The sequence below is a fragment of the Antechinus flavipes genome, chromosome 2 (assembly GCF_016432865.1).
Source record: "Antechinus flavipes isolate AdamAnt ecotype Samford, QLD, Australia chromosome 2, AdamAnt_v2, whole genome shotgun sequence".
NCBI classification, from domain to species: Eukaryota; Metazoa; Chordata; class Mammalia; order Dasyuromorphia; family Dasyuridae; genus Antechinus; species Antechinus flavipes.
Window position 1 is genome coordinate 511,784,977 of NC_067399.1, and position 23,016 is coordinate 511,807,992.

The window sequence follows — 23,016 nt, forward strand, 5'->3', positions numbered from 1 at the left end:
GGATGGAAAGGGATTGGCGATGCCTCAAGCAGTGTACCTGGGTCAAAGTGGGGCCGTCTTAGAGCGAGGAGGGGATGGACTGGACGAGGAAGAGGGGATGGATGGGGCGAGGAGGGGATGGACGGAGCCAGATGAGGGGAGCAACCTCTTAGCTCCACATGTCTGATAAAATAATAACACTTATGTAGCGCCTTCTTCACAACCCTGGGAGGCAGGTAGTACGGATATCTTAAATCTTCATTTAACAAATAAAAAAACTGAGACAGTGAGGTTTTCAGCTAAGGTCTTTAGACACTCTTATCTAAAGCTTAACACCACCCCCATCCACTTCGCTTTCCAGCCTTTCCCCCTCCCCCCTCCTGCAGAAACGAAATTATGCCTGGCTCTGGTTGGCCGCCTTAATCGACCTTTGATCCAGACGTTCCAAGCGCCAGGCTTTTGAATCTCCTGTGCCTATCACAGTCAAAGCACACTCCATCTCCCGCCTCCCTGCTTTCAGGAAGGCCGTCATCCCGTACTTTGGAATGCACTCCCTCATCTCCGCTTCTCAGATTCGTTATCTTCCTTCTAGGTTCTGTTCTCATGCCACTCTCCCATCTTGTTTTCTTCGACAACCCCCACCCCTCGCTTTCCGTGTTCTCTCCCTGCTGGAATGCCCTTTGAACAGTGATTTCCTTTGCTTTTACCCCCATCGCTACTTTGTGTTATTTCTACCTGTGTATATGTATCTCTTAGAGAAGGAAATGGCAAACTACTCCAATATCCTTGCCACGAAAACCCCAAATGGGGTCAAGCAGAGTCGGAGGCTGCTGAAATGACTGCACTGCCCCACCCATAAAAGGTAAACCCGACAGGCACAGCTCAGGACCCTGAACCCAAGAGCCCTGGAATAGTGATTTTAAATAATGACATGAAAGAGACGGTTTTACCAGATGCTTCACCTCTGCACCCTAAGGGCTATGGGACTTCTCGATTTGACTTGCAACTGGAACTTTCTGAATGTATTGTTTCCCCTATTAGAATGTGAGCTCCTGGAGAACAGGGAACCTATTTTTCTATTTTTACCAGCTACATTCAACACAGTGCTTTGCACACATTATGTGTGCAAATAATAATTCACATAATACTTTGTTTTCAAAATAAATGTTACAAAAGTTATCTCATTTTCATCCTTAGAAGTTTCAGCCAAGTCAGGTAACATTCTGGGTAGGGTGGCAATCAGTATAGGAATAACTGGGGAGAGTCATCAGCTAGAGTTCTCAGGCAATCACAGTCACCCTTTATCTCATTTATTATCAAATGAAAGAACAGAATTAACTGAGTAGTGTCTCCTTACCAACAAAATAGCTAAAGCCCAAGAACTGGCTGTCATATATTCCAGAATCCCAGTAGTCCAACAATTGAGACTCCCCTTTCATGGCACCTTGGTAATAAGAGTGATCTCCTAGCCAATTTTGGAATAATCTTCAGTCAGTTCCATTACACAGTAAACAACTGAGTGATTTCTATTTGCAGGTTACTTGACTAGATTACTGGGGGCACAAAGACAAAAACAAGCCCATGTCTGTCCCCAAGGAGCTGAGAGTCTGCTGAATGGGATACAGCACATACACATCCCTTTTACGGAAAAGATAGTGAATAAGAAAAGCTGAGGAAGGAGGTGGGGAGCAGAGGGCTTGCCCTTAAAAAAAAGTTTTTGTTTTTTCAGATCTCTGGGAATCTAGAGAGATTATTTCTCTATAGGAAAGAAAAGAGCAGGAAAAAAATAATATCTGCAATGTTAAATGGTGGCCAAGAAAACCAAGAATGATGCCATCAAATTAGTGTAGAAAATTCTCTTAAACTAGAGCTGCAGATCTTGATTAGGTAAAGAATTAGTAAAACTTAGGCTAGAGCCAGGAAAACATGCCATGATCATCACAATATTGGGATGAAATGATTCCAAATGTACTTCAGAGAAAACAAAGAGTTAATCACTTGCTGTGAGCAGATGAGCAATTGGAGCTCATTCATTCTTATAGTTATACTCCCATCTGCTTCTACTGTGGTTTAGTTGTGGTTTAGTCACATGAACCACTGAATTAAATTTTAGAAGGGAACTTTGCTCATACCTATTAAAAGAGCACTGATCTGGGAGTCACTTAGACATAGGTGCTCTGTTGAACATTCAAAGCCCTTCACAGTCTGGCTGCAGCTCATCTTTCTTGGCTTCTATTACACATTGCTCCTTTTCACAAACTACATTCCAGCTAAACCAGATTGCTTGCTGTTCCTCATATACACATTTAGCCTCCCATCTCCATGTCTTTGCACAACGCTCTGAAGCTTTTCCTCATCCCCACAGTTGTTTGGGCCTTTCCCCAAACCCTAGGGGAAAATAACTTTAGAAGCTTTCTGTAGGGCATTTTATTTCCTTCAAAGAATACAAGCTTTATAAAAGAAAGGAATCTTATTTTTGAGTTTTCATTCCCATCACTTCCCAAAATACTTGGCATATAGTATGCACTTAATGAATGCTTATTTTTTTGATTAGCTGATGGAGGGACCAGTTCCAGGCAAGACTTCACCAGTGCAAATACAGTCACATGCTGTGTTTTAGTTTCCTTATATGGGAAATTTAGTCAGCAAGCTATCAACTTCATATCAAGAACGGTATTAAGCCCTTTACAATTATCTCATTTGACCCTTACTCTAGGAAGTAGGTGCTCTTACTATTCTCCTATTTTGCAGATGAGGAAATGAGACAAACTTGCCCAGGATCACAAAACTTGACCAGATTTGAACTGGGATCTTCTTAAGTATAGGCCTAATGAGCTATCAACTGCACCACTTAGCTGAAAGGCCAAAAAATAGTTTCTGCTCTCAAGGAGCTCACAATCTAGTGTAGGAGATAACATGAACAACTAAATACCAATAAGATATGTACCAAAAAAAAAAAAAAAATAGGAGATGGTCAACAGAGAGAAAGGCATCAGGAAAGGCTTCTTGTGAAAGTTAGGATTTTAACTGAGACTTAAACAAATCGAGAAAGGTCAGGAGGTATTGATGAAAAGGCAGAGGTTTCCAGGGACAGCCAGAGAAAATACCTAGAGTTGAGAGATTGAGTGTTTTGTAAAAAGAACAACAAAGAGGTCATTGTTACTGGATGATAGAGCACTTGAGGGGAGATATAGGACGGGAAAGGAAGTGTGCCTGATTATGAAGGGCTTTGAATCACAGACAGCTTCATATTTAATCCTAGAGAAAATAGGGAACCACCAGAATTAAGTACCTGGATAACATGGTCAGAACTAGGGCAGCTAAGTGTCAAAGTGCATTAGAGTGCCCTTGAGCCTGAATCTGGAAAACCTGAGTTCAAATGTGACCTCAGACACTCACTAATGCTCTAGGCAAGTCACTTAACCATGTTTGCCTCAGTTTCCTCATATGTAAAGTGAACTGGAGAAAGAAATGGTGAACTACTCCAATGTCATTGCCAAGAAAACTCCAAATGGGGTCATGAAGAGTCAGATTTGACAACAAGAAGGTCAGAATTGCACTTGAGTCAGACCATTTTGACAAATGAGTGGAAGGTGGATCAGAAAGTAGAGAGACCAAGAGGGACTGAAATGAAGAGACCTTGAGGAGGGTAGAACAACCAGAAGGCCATTGTAATGGTCCAGGTATGAGGTGATGAGAGCATGTTCCAGGATGGTGGCAGGGTCAGGGAAGAAGGTGTGAACAAGAGATGCTGGGAATAAAGGACCAATAGGACTTAACCTATAGATTGGAGAGGGTTGGGGGTAAGGTGAGGAGATGTGGGAATCAAGGATAATATCTAGCTGTGATCTGGGTTGCTCTCAATCACAATAGGAAAGTTGAAAAGAAGGAAGAACTTAGGGGGAAAAGATACTGTTTCGTTTTAAATATACTGAGTTATGGTATTAATGATACTTTCTCTTTCAACCACAGTGGGGTCCTGTGAAGATGAAATTGTGTGAAAATTATGTGAAAGTACTTCAAAAATTTAAATGCTATACAATTGTACTTGGGGCACTGAAAACTACAAGGGATGTAAAAAATTGAGTACTTTTGCCTTGACAGCTTCCTGCTAGCTGCACAACTTTTTAAGTTCATCTCGACCTCTCTACTACCTTCCGAACAGTTCAGCTGTATCTCTTTTTTGTTGTTGTTGCCAGCTACCACATTGCTCCCTTTCTTTCCTAGACCAAGACTTTCTTAAACTTTTTCCATTCTTGACCCCTTTTTGCCTGAGAAATTTTTACATGACCCCGGGTATATAGATAAATAAAATAGGTATAAAATTCAAGCATAATAAATTGTCATTTGTAATAATAATAATAATTAAAATATGTTATATAATTATATATGTGATATATTATGTAATGATAAATTATAATATATAATTATAATAAATTATGATTTTGCCAACACATATTATGTGATCCCTATATCCCATAATTTAAGAAGCTTTACCCTAGAAGATCCTTGACTTTTAAAAAATCCCTTGATGCCTTCTTTTTCATGGTCCTCTACTATTTATGTTTCTTTCATCATCCAATGTAACAACCTTCTTAATATATTAGGCTCTGTGGAGATCACTGATATTTTGCTCTATTTGCTGACCAACTGACATCTCACAGGAATGACTATGAATGAAAGCCCTGATGATGTCATATTTATCATCACTAACTTCTTTCTCTTACTCATCATTGGGAAGATTTCCCAAAAAAAGACATACGATCAAGAGCTTATACAAGTCCAGATTTGATCTGGAGCTGTCATAATGTGATATAGTAGAGAGACCTCTAGAATCAGGAGACTAAGGTTGTAGTCCAACTGTCACTAACTACTTGTGCAAATCTGGGCAAACTACTTAAATTCTCTGGGCTTTAGTTTTCTCACATTCTCACACTGGACTAGAGAATCCCAAAGTCCTACATTTGTAGGAACTATCCCATTGATTGGTATTCCTTATTTATTCATTAATCTTTCCTGATTTAAATGAGCACATTTAAACCATGGAGAATCAGCTCTCAAAGTTTGCTTCATTGACTAAGACTGGGTCCTATTGTTTTCTGGGAAGGATTCTACTAGAAATAGCTTACTCACTCCAGAAAAGCAGTTTCTTTGCTTCCATCTCTGGGTTATGTCCTCTGCTGCCATCTTCTGGCTTCTGGGCTGTCCAGATCCAGGTGTATACAGGGGGGTCTTTCAGTCCAGATATAGGTAGAAGTTCAGTAACTCAATCTATATAGTAAGTGCTGTTCCTCCTACTGTGAGGGACTCTGGCAGGATGTTTATAACATAGCTATAATGTGGTCAGAAACCTGATACTCAAGTGCGAGTTTCACACTAAATTCTAGCTTCCATTTCTCAAAGTCTTCCTACCCTCTAGGCAGTTATTAATTGGCTATGTTTATATTTTAATACTTCAAAGACCCATATTGGTATGAGTAATCCCTCCTTTCATGTAGATACAAGGTCTTCATTAATTGCTCTCTCAGTCCTTGAATTATCACCTGGAGGTCAATGTAGTGAAGAGTCTTTCTGTACTCAGCTAGACATTTCCTTAAGATGATAGAAAAATGGTCTATCTACAGATCTGAACTTGAAGGTGTTCTTCTTTGGAAAGACCTGCCAAAGTTTGCATTCAATTAATGTCTGCAAGAACAAATTGTCACCTTAATATGGAAGCAATGAAGTATTGTGATAGCTCTTTGCCCAGTCCTGCCTAAGACATTTTCATTTCCCATGCTGCAGGATGGCTAATGCTTTCTGGGGATGTCACAGCGCTGCTCCAACTGCACCTGCTCTCCATGGGTCTCACATGGCACTCACAGTGCCCTATGCTGATGTGTGAGTATGGCATTTTATTGGTCTTGAAAGGTGGTTTCTGAAAACGACAACCCTAATGCTGGGATCACTAATAGAACTGATTCTTCCATAGTCTTCTCACATTGCTGTTGCTCAGCAGAGCTGGCTGCTGCCAAGTTGTGGAACCTTACTCTTTCCGGCTTCAGGTTTCTTAATTAGAGTGTTCTTAAGCAGGGTGCCATTTCTTCCTCATAGGAAGAGTGGGCTATACATGCTCTTTTACTTAAATCTGAGTGGCTTCTTTTTAGTAGTTCTTTCAAAAAAAATTTAGTAACAACCTTAACAAAATCATCTCATGAGGATGGGAGAATACTTCCTAGGGACAAAATCAAGGAAGGGGTTTTTTTTTTCCCTCCAATGAATAATTTGTCTTTTTCTTCCATAATGTGGGCTAAAAAAAAAACCTTCCTATTTCTACAAGGAGATTCTTTGCTCTAGGTGCAAAGCTCTTTAGAATACAGAGTAGATCTACCTCTTAGCTAGTTGGTACTGGCAAACTTAATTCTGTCTCTGAACTATATTTCGTTTTAATAGTATTTTTTATAACTACATGTAAAAGCAATTTAAAATATTCATTTTTTTAAAGTTTTGAGTTCAAAATTTTTTTCTCCCCTCCCCTACAGTGGTAAGCAGCTTAATTTAGGTTATATATGTACAATTATATAAAACATCATTAGTCATATTGTGAAAGAAGAAATAAACCAAAAGAAAATATGAAAAAACTTAAGTGAAAATTGTATGCTTCCATCTGCATTCAATTTGCATTAGTTCTTTCTCTTAATGTGGACAGTATTTTCTATTATGAGTCCTTTAGAATTGTCTTGTATCATTCTGTTGTTGAAAAGAGCTAAGTTATTCATAACTGATCATTGAACAGTTTTGCTGTTATTGTGTACGGTGTTCTGGTTTCACTTAATTTTGTATCAGTTCATGTTAATTATTCCAGGTTTTTCTCAAATCATCCTAATTCATTGTCTTTTCTTATAACACAATAGTATTCCATTCATAGCCACATATTCCACATTATTCATATACTATGACTTGTTCAATCATTCAATTAATAGGAATTTCTTCAATTTATAATTCTTTACTACCACACAGATACAAAAAACTGCTATAAATATTTTTGTACATGTAAGTCTTTTTCCCTTTGTTATGATCACTTTGGAGTATACACCTAATAGTGATATTGCAGAATCAAAGGATATGCACAGTTTTGTAGCTCTTTGGGCAAAGTTCCAAATTGTTCTTTAGAGTGGTTGGATCAGTTCACAACTCAACCAATAGTGCATTAATGTACCAATTTTCCCACATCCTCACATTTATCATTTTCCTTTTCTGTCATATTAGTCACTCTGATAGGTATGAGGTGGTACCTTAGAGTTGTTTTAATTTTCATTTCTTTAATCAATAGTGATTTATAGCATTTTTAATATGACTGTAAAATGGCTTTGATTTTATAAATTTGACTCATTTCTCTATATATTTGAAAAAGGAGGCCTTTATCAGAGACACTTCCTGTACAAATTGTGTCTCTGCTTTCTGTTTTCCTTCCAATCTTGGTTGTATTGGTTTTGTTTTACAAAAGCTTTTTAATTTAATATAAGCAAAATAATCTATTTTATGTCTCTCAGTGCTCTCTTATTTCTTATTTAGCCATAAATTCTTTCTTTCTTCAGAGATCTGACAGGTAAACTATCCCTTGCTCTCCTAATTTGCTTATGGTATCACTGTTAAAGTTATGTACCTTATCGTGATATATAGTGTAAGTTGGTCTATACATAATTTCTGCATTATTATTTTACAACTTTTCCCAAAAGTTTTTATCGAAAAAGTACATTCTTGAGCCAGAAGCCAGAGTCTTTGGATTTATCAAACATTATTACTATGATCATTTACTACTGTGTCGTGTGTAGCTAACCTATTGGAGATCCATCATTCTATTTCTCAGCAAGTGCCAGATAGTTCTGGTGATTGCTGCTTTATCATATAGTTTGATATATATAGTATAGCTAGGCCACCTTCCTTTGCATTTTTTTCATTAATTCCCTTGACATTCTTGATCTTTTGTTTTTCCAGATGAATTGTATTTTTTTCCTAGATCTATAAAATTTTTTGGTAGTTTGATTGGTTTGGCATTAAGTAAATTAATTTAGATAGAATGGTCACTTTTATCATTTTGGCTCAGCCTATCCATAAGCAACTGATAGTTTCCAGTTGTTTAGATCTGACTTTATTTGTATGAAAAATATTTTGTAATTGTATTGGTTCCTGGATTTGTTTTGACAAGTAGATTCCCACATATTATATATGATTTACAATTATTTTAAATGAAATTTCTCTTTCTATCTCTTGCTTCTGTAATTTGTTAGTAATGTATAAAAATGCTGGTTATTTGTGGGAGTTTATGTTCTGCAATTTGCTAAAGTTGTTGTTTCAAGTAGTTGTTTAGTTGATTCACGGGATGCTACAATTCTCTTGTATTATTTGCATTTCTCCTTGTATTCTTTAAGCATACCATCATATTACCTGCAAAAAGTGATCATTCCCCCCCCCATTTCCTATTCTAATTCCTTCAATTTCTTTTTCTTCTCTCATTGTTATTGCTAGCATTTCTAATACAATATTGAATAATAGTGACAATAATGACCATCCTTGTTTCATTCCTGTTCTTACTGGGTAGGCTTCTAACAGCCCCATTACAGATAATGTTGCTATTTTAAGTACTAGTTATTATTTTAAAGAAAGCTCCATTTATTCCTAAGATTTCTGGTATTTTTAAGTAGAAATGGGTGCTATATTATGCCGAAATTTTTTTCTGTATCTGTTGAAATAATCATATGAATTCTCTTGGTTTTGTTATTGATATGGTCAATTATGTCGATAGTTTTACCAACAATGAACCCACTCTACAATCCTGGTATAAGTCTCATCACATCATGGTGTACAATCCTTGTGATATATTGCTGTAATCTCCTTGATGATATTTTATTTAAAAATTTTTGCATCAATATTCATTAGGGAAATTGGTGTATAGTTTCCTTTCTCTGTTTTGGGTCTTCTGATTTAGGTTTCAGCACTATATTTTTGTCATAAAAGGAACTTTAGTAGAGCTGATTCTTCACCTGTTTTCCCAGTAGTTTATATTGTATTTGAATTAAATGTTCTTCTTAAAATGTTTGGTAGAATTCACTTGTGAATCCATCTGGCCCTGAGGATATTTTCTTAGAGAGTTCATTGTTTGATTGTTCAATTTCTTTTTCTAAAATGGGATCATTTAAGTAGTCTATTTCCTCTTCTGTTAATCTTGGCAATTTATATTTTTGCAACTATTCATTCATTTCATTTAGATTGTCAGATTTATTGGTATATAATTGAGCAAAATAGTTTAATTTCCTCTTCATTGGTAGTGAATTCAGCTTTTTCATTTTTGATACTGGTAATTTGATTTGCTTCCTTCCTTTTTTAAAATCAAATTAACCAATGGTTTATCTATTTTATTAGTTTTTTCCCCTAAAACTAGCTCTCTATTTTTTTTTATTTCTGAACTATATACTATGTCTTGATTAGAGATGATGTTCTAACTCTGGGTAGAAATTCCTTGTGGGTCTCTATTTAATTTCAGATGGTCAGACTACAACTGGCTTCCCCACCAACAAACTACCAAGAACCTTCAGAGTTTAAAGCCCCAGATTTCCCAATTCTGAAACTCTTATGCTCTTCTATGAACATGAGTGTGAGGTAGAAAAGCATAAAGTAAAATTAAGCCTAGGAAGTAAAGCCATCATTCCCTGCCAAGCTATGATCCTGGTCTTTCCTATGCATATGAAGCAACAAAACCTTTTGAGTGCACTCTTAACTAAGCTATCTAGATTTCTAGAGGAAAAAGTTCCCCGTGTGGACATGTTTCTGTGCCTCTTCTCTTACCCACTAACTACCAGGGTAGCATCTAAGTTCTGTGTTTCTTTCAGGGCATCTGTTGTTTTACTCTAGGATCAAGTACTGCCTCTGGATATTTGTGGTTTAGGATGAGAATGGTTCTCATCTTCACTGTTTGTTCTGAAACTCTGCCTCAGCATTCTAAGTTTGGGTTCCAAGTGTCCAGAACTAATCCTAATAAACTTTTAGAATGAATAAATGCTGTGGAAGAACATTTTTCCAGAATGAAGACACTTTTCTCCAAGTTAATTTCCCACTCTCCTTCTTTCTCTCTATTGGTGCCATCCAGAAGTACAGGGCCTATTTATATGTATGCACTATTGGGAGCTGGAGAGAATTCGACCCTGACTCTGGCATCATCGGGGCATTACAAGCACAATAGAGGCCTAGAGTCAGGAAGTCCTGAGTTTAAATCTGACCTCCGACAGTAAGTATGTGACCCTGGGAAAGTCACTTAACCCTGTTTGTCTATGAGCTGGAGAAGGAAATGATAAACTTACTCCAGTGTCTTTGCCAAGAAAACCCCAAATAGGTCATGAAGAGTCAGAAACATGAAAATGACTGAACAAAAACCAAGATAAGTCCAAGTAGATTGGTGGCCAGGAACACAATTTTGGCTCACAGACAAGTCATTCCCAAGATCCCAGTCAATGATACCATGTTCTCAGGCCCTACCTTCAGGCACTTGTTCAGTCCTATCCAAGTATGACACCATGTACCATACTGTCTTCGGGATTTTCCTCACAAAGATATTGGAGTGGTTTGGCATTTTCTTCTGCAATAAATTAAAGCAGACAGGGTTAAGTGACTTGCACAGGGTCATCCAGTTAGTAAGTGTCTGAGGCTGGATTTGAACTTAGATTTTCCTGACTCCAGGCCCAGTGCTCTATCCACTAAGTTACCTAGCTGCCTGACTTTCAGGTTCTAGTAGTGATAAAAGCTCCAGAAAAGGCATCAAAAGTCATTGAAATCAGGCCACTAGATTGCTATTAATGAGGCACATGGCTTGGACTCTAGAGGCAGCATTCCATAGGTAGTTAAGCTCATAATCAGAAAAATTTGTGTTCAAGTCCTACCTACCTCATACAGATTGTGTGATTTCTCAGTTTTTTGGATAGATCTATAGGACTATATATTACACTGCAGATACCTAATCTGTATTGGTGGAGGATGTTTGCTCATCTGGAGTTCCCAATATCAATTAAATCACAAGTAGGGTTTAAAAAAATGCTTTGGATTGATTTCTGGATTCTATCACTGGATTATATAAAATCATTCTCAATCCCCTGGTGAGCTGGCCTAGGGAAAATTCTCCTCTCAGTAACCTTTTGCTCTTCTTACTCCCCCTATATTTAGATGTATTGTACTTTAATACTTTCCAAGATCCCTCTTTTTAGAGGAAGCAGAAATATTATTCAACAGAATGATTGTAAGAAAACAGATTTAGAACTGGAAAGGTAGAGTCAAACCTTTCCATCCTACACATAAATAAATTGAGGTCCATAAAAAAGATGTAGATTCATTTTGTTTGGTTGTGCTTATTGATCTAGTTAGGACATGTGTTATTTCTTCCAGCAGAAGGTGGCAGTCCACCATTTTGGGGTCCAAGCCACTCAAATAGAGAACCAGATATGACTGTTCTGGATTAAGAAACAATGCTAGCCAATGATAATCACCAGGCAAAATTTGAGTGCTAAGACTTGTTATAAGCTTAAGGCTTTATTTGACTCATTTTTTACTTTGAAAGATGGAATTAGTTTAGGTACTTCCTCCTCCTATGTAAATTGAAACTTTCTACATGATTTATTATTTGCCTCAGATGAAAAGTTCATTATCAGTTTCATAGTAGATAGTTCGACCTCAAGTTGGTCAATCCATCAACAATCAAAAACCATTGGTTAAATGTTACATATATGTAACAGAAAAACTTTTTACATCTCATATGGACTTCCCCATTAATTTAAGGAACCTTAAAGTTCATCTTTGAAATAATCTTTTAGCTCAAGAAGTTTGGTACAGATCCACTCAACAAAAGCATCTTTTGATAATTTTAAATAATCCATTTAAATAATTTTAAAGTTTTTGAAATACATATAAATACATATCTATGGTGGTAAATTTATAATAAAGCAAATACTTTGTTTTACAGAAGCAACAGGTAAATATATTGGGTGTGGGATGCATGTCCTTATTCCTACTGTTGGGGAAACTAAGATAAACCATCACTTGACTTTAGGAGTTCTGAACTTGTACAGTAGCCCTAAAGCCAGTCAGTCCACACAAAGTCCAGCATAAATATGATAAACCCTTGAGCAAGGCTGCCTAAGGAGGGACCAACATTTCAGGTCAGAAATGGAACAGGTCAAAGCTTCTATGCTAGCAGCAGTGCGGTCGAGCCCATGAATGACCACTCCACTTCTAACTTTCTTGAAATAGGGAGACACAATCTCTCTTTTTTTAATTTAAAGCTTTTTTATTTTTTTTAATGATTATTAAAGCTTTTTATTTTTAAAACATATGCCTAATTTTCAATATTCACTCTTGCAAAACCTTGGGTTCAAAATTTTTTTTCCTCCCTTCCCCCACCTCCTCCCCTAAACTACAAGTAATCCAATATATGTTAAACATGTGCTTCTATATATATTTCCAGGAGACACAATCTCAAAAGAAAGGAGAGAGAAACAAATCCAACAGAAACAAAATCAAAAGAGAGATGAGAGAGAGCATGAAAGATAGGCAGAAAGATACAAACTCAGAGAGAGTATATTGTAAGCAGAATACTTTGCAAGGCACTATGGGAGATATGAAGTTTTGGTAAGAGATGGTTCCTGTCCTCATGGAGTTTATAGTTCCATATCAGAGAGACTAGAAAATTAAAATAGACAACTGTAAAATATATTACATGATAGATACATTATCTGTCTAATGTATCTATCTACTATCTACTATCAAAGTGCTATGTGAAGTTCAGTGGAGAAGATCAGAGAAAGCTTCGTAAAGTACAAAACAAACACAAAAAAAACCCAGCATTTGAGTTTAACTTTAAAACATATATAAGAGTTTTGCTCGTCCCTTCAGAGTGGAGGATGATACCTTATTGTCACAATGTTAATTTACTTTATGAAAGATAATTTTTTAAACAAATGTATTTATTTTTTAACTTAAACCTAGCCATACAGTTTTGGCTTTATCTAACAGGTGAAAGACATGGATATTAAAATAAATTGTAAGAAAAATAAATGAATGAATGAATAAAAGTTATGTTAGAGTTCCTTAAGAGAATATAGGACATTTGAGGAAATAAACAAGTGTGAAGGTGTAAGAAAATGGAGCATGAAGTCTAGATGAGTTTGACTAGAGGACAGAGTACCCTGAGGAGCTTAATAGGATAATAATATAATAAAAGCCAGAAATTTAGGTTAGTGACAGAAAAACTATCAAGGCACACAGAAAAAAATTGGATTTAAACACTGAATAAAGTGATGGTATTCAATTTAGGAAGAATTGAATCATAATCCCATCTAAAACACTTCATAATTGTGTTTCCCCAAATAGGTCACTTAACTGCTCTGTGACTCAGTTTTCACATCTGTAAAATTAGAGGGTTGGACTCATTGGCCTAGAAAGTCCCTTCCAGTTTTAAATCTATCATTCTATTGTAAGATTGTATTGTATTGTACCTTTTAACCGAATATATGGTGTGTGAGTTTTTTTTTCTTTCTAAGGAAAAAAAATGCTGATTTAAGTCTACCTTGGCAGGGGTAAATACTATACTTGTCTGGGGATATTGGTATGCTCAGAGTTCTAAGAGAAACAGTCACTCTAAGAATTCTAGTTATTGTTAATTTTGAATGTAATAAACTATACTGGACAAATATGGACTCATGGGCTGTTTTATGTAATAGGATAAATGTAATTTATATGATTATAGATAGAAGAGGAGAATTTGACATCCAGTATCTGTATACTGGATACACAAACATAACCATAATGATGTAAAAACATGACAGATTCAACAGGAAAACTAACAAGGAAGGAGTTTAATGGAAGAAGTTTAGGAAGGATGATAATACTGAGAGAGGAACAGTCATAAGCAACACAAACATCTTAATCTTGAAGATAGAAGTAAAAGGAAAAAGAAAAGAACTGGAATCCAAGGGGAGTGTCCATTATTAATTGGAGAATAGCAATAAATTCTGGTATATAATATGATGAAATATTATTGGTAGAAATTATGAAAGATATAACTGCAGAGAATCTCATCCTGTACAAACTAATGCAGAATGAGGTCAGCAGAAAGAGGAAAACAATTTATTTAGGGATACCATGGTAAAGAAAAATAACTCTGAAAAACTAAGAGTCGAATCAATGCAATGGGCAATCATATATCCAGAGAATCTATGATGAAATATCTTACTTTTTGATAGAGAAGAAACGAATATAAGATGCAGAAATAGATATGTTTTTTGGACATTAGCCATTATATGGTTTTATTTTGTTTGATGATGTTTATTTGTTATCAGAGCTAACTTAGGGTTGTGGGGTTTTGTTTTATTTTATTAGTTTTTTTCATTGGGAAGGGATTGGAAAAAGAGAGGGGGATTAGTAATAATGATGAAAATGGGTCATTGAAGTATTTTTTTTAATTCATAGAAGAGAATGAAACATTCAGAAGAAAAGTGAAGGGTAACGGAACAACTTTGAAAATAAGGTTTAAAATTTATTAGGCATATACTATAATTTTTATTCATTTTGAACTCAAATGCAAAAGGACAAGAAAATTCTCATATACATAGTACAACACAAAAAGAGAGCTCAGTATGAAAATATGACTCTCCATTTCACAGTTTACTTTTAAAAAAGTAATAGTAAACATCATTTTCAGTTACTCTGCTTTTTTTGTGCTTCTTTTGAATTTTCTTTTGTTTTCTGCTGTCACTTTTTTTTACTTTCCCTTCCCACCCCATACTAAAGAAGGCTACCATTGAATACAAATGTGTATATGTATGTATGTGTATGTTAAATCATACTATACATCTTTCTATTAATCAGTTCTTTCTCTGGAAATAGATAATAACTTCCTTCATAGGTCCTTTGCACTTGATTTGAATATTCAAATACTCAAAATAATAAATCATTAACGGTTGTTCTTTGAATTATATTGTTGAATATGTGGCTCTGCTCATTTCACTGTTCATTATTTTATGCAAATCTTTCTGTGTTTTTCTAAAATCAACTTTCTCATCATTTCTATACCACAGTAATATTCCATCAAAACCATATACCTGTTCAGCCATTCTCCAATTGATAGGCATCTCCTCTATTTCTAGTTTTTTTGTTACCACAGAGAGAACTGCTATAAATCTTTTAGAACACATATGTTCTTTTCCTTTTTCTCTCCTCACCTACAGTCTTGATAAGTGTTATTGCTGAATAAAAAGATATGTACAGTTTTAAAATTCTTTTGGTATAATTCCAGATTGCTTTTCAAAATGATTAGACCAGTTCACATTCCACCAACAGTATATTAATATCTCAATAATAATTTTTCCATATCCTCTCCAATATTTGTCATTTCCTCCCTTCTATCATTTTAGCCAAACTAATAAGATGTCTTAAAAGTTGTTTAATTCATGTTTTTCTAATCAGTAGTGATTTAGAACTTTTTATATGACTTGTAGATATTTTTTATTTCTTCATCAAAAAAACTGCCTATTTCCTTTGATCTTTTATTTAAGTTTGATTCAGTTCACTATATATTTGAGTTATGCAATCTTTATCTGAGGAACTATCTATAAAAATTTTCCTCCAATTTTCTACTTTCCTTCTAATCTTGGCTACATTAGTTTTATTTGTACAAAAACTTTCTAAATTAATGTCATAATTATCCATTTTACCCTTTACAATGCTATTTCCTGTTTATTCTTGACTTCTTCTCCTATCCATAAGCCCTATGATAATATGTATCATGTTTTGTTTGTTTTTTACATTTTCTTATATCTCCCTTTATACCTAGCTCATGAATCCATTTTGACTTTATCTTAGTAAATACTATAAAATGTTGGTCTGTGCCCAATTTCTGCTAGACTGTTTTCCACTTTTTTAAAATAATTTTTACCAAATACCAAATTTTTACCAAATTTACCAAAATAAAAAATATTTTATCAAATAATGAATTTTTTTGTAAATCTTTACATTTGTCAAACACAAGGTTACTATAAGCACTTACTTCTGTGCATCATATTTCTATTCCTTTCCACTGAGTAGACATTGTATGTGTTCTCCTTTCTATTTCTTAGCTACTGCCAGATAGTTTTGTTAATTACTGTATTATAATATAGTTTAAGATCTGGTATTGCTAAACCTCCTTTACATTTTTCATTATTTCCTTTGATATTCTTGATCCTTTGTTCTTCTAATTGAATTTAATTATTATTTTTTTAGCTCAATAAAATAATTTTTGGAATTTAACTGGGATTCATATGCTTTTTTTAAAAAAGCAGTTAAGATAAAAGATATTCACAGTTTCAATACAATTTTCTTTTTGCTCTAATTTAAATTAAAATATTTTTTAAAAGCAAATCTAGCTAAATTTAGAAGCAGAAAATTGATTAAATCATTTAGTGGATAGACTAGTTTGGCTAGGATGTCATGGTAGGAACACTCTCTTAATCTCTACCCTCATGAAAGTTAGGCTAGTGTTTATTTGTTACTTTTTTAAAAAAGTAATAACTACTAAACATCATTTTCAGTTACCCTGGTTTTTTTGTGCTTCTGAGTTTTCTTTTGTTCTCTGTTGTCACTTTTTTACCCTCCCTTCCCACTCCACACTAAAGAAGGCTACCATTAAATACAAATGTGTGTATGTTAAATCATATTATTTGTTTTTCATTGTATTAGAACTTTGCTGTAGACTTGCTTGACTTAGGGGACTAATACTGAGACTACTGCTGTCACTTCTCCCCTGAACTCAAAGTAGCTGGTTAGAAGGAATAGTAGGAAAACTCTAAGGCTGGGCTAGTCAATCATGATAGATAACTTAGACAAGAAAATTTTACTTAAGCTGAATCAATTTAAGGTGTCTTCAATGCCTTTCCATGTTGAATATTTTTCTCCTGCTCTGGCTAAGAAAATCTCCTTTTGTTAATTGTCAAACTGTCTATGAGTATCTCATTTTGTTCCATTATCAAGTGGGAATTGGCCTGAGTCAGGCTCAGTTCACCACAGACTAATCTCAGAGCTATTAGTCAAGCATAGTGTCCATTAGTTTAGTTTAGGAATGGAAGCATCTGCTCAACATAGAAGCTTTGGGCATCTCAAGGAAATTTTATGGACAAATAGAGATGGAAAGAGAGCAATAAAGTTTACTTCCCACCTCCCAGGGTTGTGAGTTATCCCAACTAAGAATCAAGGTCTTGATTCTTGAGGAGAGAGAGCTATTTTTATATCTAAGGAAGATCATTCTAGAAATGACCAAGAGCGTTGGAGAAGGCAAATAGTAAAGATGAGAAGAACTGTTTTGAGACTTTTAATAGGATTTAGGGATGGAAGCAACCTTTGAGCTGATCCAGTGAAGTTCCCTTGTTTAATAGATGAGGCATCTGAGACCCAGAGAAGCTGAGCAGCTTTTCCTAACATATAGGAGGTAACAGAGCCGAGAGTAAACCCAGTTCTGAATACAGATGCCGTGAAATTTCCACCCTCCAGTACTATAGGCAAGTACACATTGGAGCGCCTGTCTTAGAGTGATCAATATGAGAACAGAGAGGAGGGCACAGTTACCAAAAAGTGTTCTAGTAGTGGAACTGACAAAACTTGGCATCTGACTAGATGAGATATGAAGGAGAGGTAAAAAAATAAAAGACAAAAACAATATTGTAAATATTGAAAAACCAAGAGAATGTGGTACCACAAGTAGAAATACCAAAGTCAAAAGGAGAAGCAAGTTCAGTGAGGAAAATGTTAGTGTGGTTTGTACATGAGACATCTCTTTAGAATTAGAGGCAGGCCGAAATGGATGGGGTTAAGCATCTCAGAAGACAAATCAGGAATGTAGATACAAATTTGGAAATGACTTTCATAGAACTGGTAGTTAAAGCTAGTAGGAATCATTGAGAGTACTAAGGGATTTTATTTGACTGTACATGTTTGTGATGAGTTTTATTTTTATTTTTATTTTTTTTTTGCTTTATCAAAAGGATAATGGGGGAGATGATTGGGAGAGAATTAGGAGCTGAATGTTAAAAAAAATGAATTTTTTAAGAGTACTAAAGAAGAAAGAGTAGGATATAGAGAGGACAGGGAAGAATATGAGAAGAAAGAAGAGTAGGAGAGATTGAAACAAGGAGAGAACAAGAGGAAGTTGAGGGAAGGGGAAGAGAGAAGAGAAAAGAAAAGTAGACTCTGAATGTGCTAATCACAAAACCTTTCCACTCCTGAATCTGCTTCCAGGAGTAATGTGGCATATAAGTAATTCTCTTGGTTGCAGGCTACCAGGACATCCTTCAGGACTATACTGGCTCAGCTCTGGATCCCAATTGCCAGCTCTTTAGTAACTTCCCTGACCTTCTCCATTCCACTGCAGTACTGAGCCACCTAAGAATAATCAGAGACACAAAGGCGCGATGTATTCACAGTTAGCCATGCCTAGTGCTAGTGGGGAGTGAAGGCCTCTGGAAATACAGCTCTTCTCACATGGAAGTCTACCCCTAGCCAGGTTAACAAGCATTTTGTTTAGCAGCTGCTATGGGGCAGTTGGGGAGACAGAAACCAACCTCTGTTCTCAAGGAGCTCACATTCTCAAGGGGAAGACAAAGGGCAACAGTTGTTCTTGCCCCCAGGAAAAGAAGATTTCAACTGTTGGGACAACTTATGTGCCACTCACTTCTGGCTCAGAAAACAGTTAAACAGCTTGTCTTTACCATTTACATAGTAAGTAAATAGGAAACAATCACAGAATATGTATGTATGCTCTGGGGCAGGAGCCAGACCGTTCCATTCCACATCTTCTAGCTTTGCCAGAAACAGGCTCACCAATTCCTCCCAAAGGTGTAGCAAAAGGTAAGCATATTGTGCATGTTCCTAGGATTGGGCAACCAATGGCCAGTTCCCATACAGTACATATTTAATATTGCATTATGCAGCTCCCCTTTGAAGAATCACACATCTTTTAGACACCCTGAGAATATATTCCTTAACTGTTTTGAAGTATATTAAAAAGAGAGTATAAAGAGAGAGAGAGAGAGACACAGAGACAGAAAAGAGAGAGACACAGAGACAGACAGACAGAGACAGAGACAGAGAGAAGAGAGAGAGAGAGAGAGAGAGAGAGAGAGAGAGAGAGAGAGAGAAGAGAAAGAAAGAGAGAGAAGAGAGAGAGAGAGAGAAGGAGAGAGGGAGAAGAGAGAGGGAGAGAAGGAAAGAGGGAGAGAGGGGGAAGAGAGGGAGAGAGAGACAGAGAGAGAGAGAGAAAAGGAGAAGAGAGAAAGAGAAGGAGAGAGGGGAAAAGGGGAAGAGAGAGACAGAAAGAGAACTTAAAGTGAATCAAAGTTCACAGATACAGTAGATATTTTCAGATCTTGGAAAGCAAGGTGCCCTGCATGAGTCCCCTTTTCCATTTCACTATTCATGTACACATTGTTATTCATCTATACCTACTTTCTCCTTACACGTAGGCGAGAAATTGGATGAAGGAAGTAACCTGAACACCTCCATGCTTGTATTGATTTAGATGTGGAGACTACCTCAAATGAAGATTTTATTTCCCTTTAATTTGTTATATAGATTTAAACTCAATTCAAAAAGTATTTCTGACGTTTCTATTCCATACAAGGTAAGAAATATTCTGGCATACTGGACCAAAATCATGAAGAGCTGGGTTCAAATCCTGCCTCAGACACCTGTTGGTCAAGGGTTCAATGCTCCAGGCAACTCTCTAAGACTAAAAATTGCAAAGCAGGAGCCAATTTGCATCTGCAAAGGAAGTTTCGTAGCTGGTAGATGTCTAAATTCATAGGACCACACATACATAAATACACATATATGCAAATATATGTTTATATAACTATATTTTGTGCGCGTGTGTGTGTGTGTGTGTGTGTGTGTGTGTGTGTGTGTGTAAAATATTGTTGAGCACTTATGATTAAAAAAAATCTGGCCCTGACTTCAAGGAACCATATCATACTCTTGATAATGGAAATAGAAAAAGCACGAAATCACAACCAAATAGAATAATTTTAACAATCATTCTCAATCCTAGAAAAAACTTATGAAGCACACTTCACTTCAGTTTGTAGAAAGATGTGGGATACCTGGCAGTGGATAATGCACTGGGCCTGAAATCAGCAAGACCTGAATTCAAATCCAGCTCAGATACTTCTTATAGCTGTGTGACCCTAGGCAAATCATTCAGCCTCTGATTGCCAGACAAAAAAGAGAAGGAAATGGTAAACCCCACTAGTGTGTTTGCCAAGACATGGACAGTTGGTCCACAGAGTCCTGATGATTCATGACTGAACAACAGCAAAAAAGTAGGACCGTGACTGGATTGTCCATGATTGCTGGTTTGTTCTGTTTTGGTTAATTGTTTTTTGTTTTTTATTAGAAACAGATTGGTGATGAAGTAGAACACTGGGTTTGGAATCAAGAAGATCTCTGAACTGTAATTCTGCATTAGACACTTAGCAGCTGGGTAAGTATGGTTAAATGACTTAATCTCATCTGCCTCCAATTTCTCATCTGTATAAGGGGATAATAATAGCATATATCTCCTGGAGCTGTTGTGAGGATCAAATGACTATATATAATGGATATGTGTGTGTGTATGTGTGTGTGTGTGTGTGTGTGTGTGTGTGTGTGTGTGTAGTGTTTTGTATGTTATATAGGGCTATATAAATGTTGAATTTTATAAATGCTAGCTATTATTGCTATTATTATTGTTATAAGGGAGGGTTTGGTGGAAATATCTATCACATTAATGACTGGGTATAAACAAAAGGTACCAATAAACTTTAAACACATGATAATTGTGGTTCAAAGCCTGAGTACTTTTCCTGCTCCTTTTGTTTTGATATTTATAATATATAACAAAGCTAAACTACAGAATCACATTTCATTAATAGAAAGGTTAGCATTCAATACAAAATGTGCAGATGTACCTCATATTATTGCACTTTGCTTTATTGCCTTTCATAGATAACAGATTTTTTTACAAATTGAAGATTTGTGGCAACCTGCATTGCAAAAGTCTATTGGCAACATTTTTTCCCCAATAGCATATGTTTCTCTGTCAATTTTTAGTAATTCTCATGTTATTTCAAGCTTTTTCATTATTATTAAATCTGTTATGGTGGTCTGTGAGCAGTGATCTTTTATGTTACTGTTGTAACTGTTTTGAAACCCTACAAACCACACCCATATAAGATTATTTAATCAATAAGTGTTACGTGTGTTCTGACTTCTCCACCAATTAATGTTCCTTGTCTCTCTCTCCTCAGGCCTCCCTATTCCCTGACACACACCAATATTGAAATTAGGCTGATTAATAATCGTACAATGGCCTCTAAGTGTTCCAGTGAAATGAAGAATCGATCAATGCTGCATACTACTTTGCTATCTTATTTTAAGCAATTACCACAGTTATCCCCATTTTTAAGGGATAAAATCTGTATCAGTAAGCAGCCATCAACATGGTAGCAAAGCTTTCTACCAATAAAACGATTATGACTCACTGAAGGTTCATACGATGGTTAGCATTTTTTAGCAATAAAGCAAAAATGCTTAAAAAACAGTATTATTTTATTTTTTCTCCCAATTACATATAAAGACAATTTTAAAGACATTTTTAATTCCAAATTTTCTTCCTCCTTCCCTCTCCTCTCTTTTCCTTAAGATGGTAAGCAATTTGATATAGCTTACATGTGTGCAATCATGTAAAACATTTTATTAGTTATGTTGTGAAAGAGGAAACAAAAAAAGGACAAAACCATGAAAAAATAAAGTGAAAATAGAATGCTTTGATCTGCATTCAGAGTCCATCAGTTCTTTCTCTGGAAATGGACAGTATTTTCCATTATGAGTCTTTTGGAATTGTCTAGCATCATTAGAACAGTAAAATATTTTTAATTAAGGTATATACATTTCTAGACATAATACTATTGCATACTTAATATAGTATAGTATAATGTAAATATAACTTTTATATACACTGGGAAGCAAAAAAATTTGTGTGACTTGCTTTATTTGAGACGGTCATCTTATTACAGTGGTCTGGATCTGAACCTCCCATATCTCTGAGGTGTGCCTGTAATTTGGTCAGTTAGCAGTCAACTAGCATTTGTTAAGTATTTACTATGTGTAATACACTACACTAAGTGCTGGGGAAACAAAAAAAGGCAAAAAGCAAACTGTCCCTGCTCTCAAGGAGCTAGCAGTTTAATGGCTTGAAAATCTGAAATGGGATATCAAGTTATATAAATTAAAAGTTATCCATATCCAACATATAAAGGACTGCTTGCCATCTAGGGGAGGGGAAAAAAATCGGAACAGAAACGAGTGCAAGGGATAATATTGTAAAAAAAATTACCCTGGCATGGATTCTGTCAATATAAAGTAATTATTTAAAAAAAAAATAATAATAATAATAAAATTAAAAGTTATCTACTAATTTTATAAGCTCAACACGTTATATGACATGTTTAAATTATGTTGCTAGTTGAGAAAATATATAGGCTTGTTTGTTTAATATGCATTATGATATTTTAGAACTGAAAACTCATAGGCTTACTGATTTTAGGAGTGGAGCCAAAAAATAAAAATAAAGACATTACAAAAATATGGAAAACAAGTTAAAGAACTGGAAAATGACAAGGTAAATCATATTAAGATCAATTTGGGAAGATCTTTTAGTATTCTGTGAATTATTTGATTTGTTGAATCATGCAAAAATGGTGCCTACATTGACAGTGATTTTGTGAGTAGTGATTTACACACTCCTTCTGAAAAAGAGGAGTTAGTTGTTCAGTAGAATAGACATAAGACAAAAGGAAACTAAAGTCAACAGAGAACTTCTTTCCTGAGATAAATTTTTGAATTTTTATCTTATAAAGAAATATAAAGTGAATTATTCTCTCTCAGAGAGAAGGTTGACTCAGAAAAAAGTACACAAAGAATCCTAGTAGCAATATTTTGTGGTTTATTCAA

At 35.5% G+C, this 23,016-nt stretch overlaps 1 long non-coding RNA gene across 2 annotated transcripts; it reads left to right on the forward strand.

The window, feature by feature from the left end:
* Positions 1-19,268: 19,268 nt before the first annotated feature.
* LOC127551011 (uncharacterized) lies at positions 19,269-21,840 on the forward strand. Of its 2 annotated transcripts, XR_007950997.1 has the most exons (3): positions 19,269-19,648; positions 20,420-20,506; positions 21,312-21,840. It is a non-coding gene; the product is annotated as an uncharacterized LOC127551011 (long non-coding RNA). The 2 variants fall into 2 exon arrangements; XR_007950996.1 differs by lacking the exon at positions 19,269-19,648 and having other exon boundaries at positions 19,939-20,506.
* Positions 21,841-23,016: the final 1,176 nt, after the last annotated feature.